Below are 2,819 nucleotides of genomic sequence, written 5' to 3'. Positions count from 1 at the left end.
CGGGACACGACCTGGGACGCGTCTGCCTGTATCACCGGCATCTTCTTTCTCCCTAAACTCTTTTATCTTAATATGAGTCTCAAAATATCTTTAGCAATGTCAATAAATATAACAATGTTAAATTTAAAGAAGTGGAAAAAAAACAGAAGCAGAGATGGAAGACAGGTCAGCAGAACTTTCAGGGTGGGGATACCTTGGTGGAACTTCTATGATCCTAAGAGTTTCAGGTCCAGGAATTTCATTTTCCTAATATACTCAGAGTGACTTAAGGATAAAGACATTCTCTTTACCCCAACATCAAGAAGACATTCTCCAGATGTTCTTCTAACATCTTATAGTTTTGGCTTTCACCTATAGGTCTCTAACCATCTTAAATCAACTTAAAAAATCTAATATGAGGTACTTTTATCTAACAAGCACATCTTTTCTTTTGTTGTTCTTGTTGCCATCTATATATCTTTGGTGAAATGTCTCTTCATGTCTTTTGTCCATGTTCAAATAAGATTGTTAACTATTTACATGTTGAGTTTTGAGAGTTTTCAAAAATATATTCTACAGACTCGTTTTGTGTCAGATATGCTGTTTTCAAATATTTTCTCCTAGTCTGTAGCTGGTCTTTTCATTCCCTTAATAAGGTCATCTGCAGAGCAAAAGTTTTTCATTTCATTGAATCCAATTTGTCAATTTTTCCTTCTGTGTATCTTGATTTTTAGTATCAAGTCTAAGAATTCTGCCTAACACTAGGCCCCAAAGAATTTTTCTATTTTTATTAAAGTTTTATAGTTTTACATTGTATATTTAAATCTGTGATCCATTTGGTGTTCATTTTTGTATAGGGTGTGAGATTTATGTTTATGTTTATTTATTTTTTTGCCTGTAGATGTCCAATTGCTGTCACTATTTATTGAAAAACTTCTATTGCCTCCACTGAATTGCTTCTGTGCTTTGTCAAAAATCACCTGGGCATATTTATGTGGGTCTGTTTTCCACTTCACTTTCTGATCCAATGACTTATGTATCTGCCCCTTTGCCAGTATACACTGGCTGGATTACTGTAACTATGTAATAGGTCTTGAAGTTGGGTAGACTGATTTCTTTTTCTCATTTTATTCTTCTTTTAGCTATTCTAGTTACTTTGCTTTTCCATATAAATTTTAGAATAATCTATATTTACAAAAAAATCTTTCTGAAATTATGAGAGGAATTGTGTTAAACCTTGTATCAGTTAGGAGAAAATTGACATACAGTCAAACCTCGTTTCTTGAACATCTCCCATCTTGAACAATTTCGTTCTGGACCAAGTTTTTAACAGAAAAAGTATTTCGGTTGTCAAACCAAGCTTCAGTTTTCGAACTGACAATTTTTTCAAGCTGATACTTCAGCATGACAAAAATTATCTCTCAGGCAACGAACAAAAGAGAGAATGCTTTTGTTGCCAGCAAAATCAACAATCAACACTTAGCACAGTTTTTAAACATAGAGTCCATCAAGAGTGCTAGTGTTGCCAAGGGTGTGAAAGAAACAATGATCTCAGACAATTGTAGAGGTAGAAAAACTGTTGTTGATTTGGATAAACAAAAAGCAATTAGCCAGTGATAGCAATTAGCCAGGGACAGCCATTTCGGAGGCAGTGATACATGAACAAGCAAAGATGCTGCATGCTGACCTGAAATACATCCCTGGACTGAAGGCTCAAAGTGATTCATTTAAGGCTAGTAGTGGGTGAGTTGATAAATTTAAGAAAAGAAGTATTTATTTATAGATTAAATAGTATATTAGACATGTACTGTATATAAGAAAGGTTAAAACAGGAAATCATTTGGGGGTCTGGAATGGATTAATTCAATTTACATTATTTCTAATGGGGAAAAAAAGATTTTTTTTTTTTAACAAATTGCTTCTCAAACAGCCTTCCAGAACAAATTAAGTTTGAGAACCAACCGAGGTTCCATTGTATTTATTATGTTGAGTCTTCTAATCCATTGACATGGTATGACTCTCCATTTATTTATTTGTTTGATTTTTTTCACCTGTTTTGTTGTATCTATCTATCATCTATCTATCCATCTATCATCTATCTATCTATCTACCTATCTATCTATCTATCATCTATCATCACTTGAGGACATGTCTACTGATTTTAGAGAAAGAGGAAGGGAGAGAGAGAGAGAAATATTGATTGGTTGTCTCCTGTATGCATTCCAGTCTGGATTGAATCCACAACCTAGGTATGTGCTTTGACTAGGAATTGAACTGACAACCCTTTGGTATATGGGATGATGCTCTAATCAACTGAGCCACCCAGCCAGGGCTATTTTGTTGTATTTAAACATGGACATACTATACATATTTTGCTAGATATACACATAAATATTTTACTTTTTTGTTAGTCGCAAATGGTATTGTGCTTTTAATTTTGGTGTCTGTGTGTTCATGTTTATTGCTAGTCATACAATTGCTTTTTGTGTTCATGTGGGTACTGTGACCTTGCTGCACTGAGAGGTTTTTGTTGGTTTTGTTGTTTTTTTGTTATGATTGGTTGAACGGACAACCGGACAACCATACACTTAGCATATTAGGCTTTTATTATATGCTAGAGCCCTGGTGCACAAAAAGTTGTGCACTTGGGGTGGGGGGTGGGGGGAGGTACCTCAGCCCGGCCTGTGCCCTCTCGCAGTCTGGGACCCCTCTGGGGATGACCACCTGCTGGCTTAGGCCTGCTCCCCGGGGCATTGGGCCTAAGCTGGCAATCAGACATCCCTCTGGCCTGGGAGCCCTCGGGGGATGTCCACTTGCCAGCAGGGAGCAGGCCTAAGCTA

This window comes from Myotis davidii, unplaced genomic scaffold, assembly GCF_000327345.1.
Source record: "Myotis davidii unplaced genomic scaffold, ASM32734v1 scaffold470, whole genome shotgun sequence".
Taxonomy (NCBI): Eukaryota; Metazoa; Chordata; class Mammalia; order Chiroptera; family Vespertilionidae; genus Myotis; species Myotis davidii.
This window is presented reverse-complemented; position numbering follows the sequence as displayed.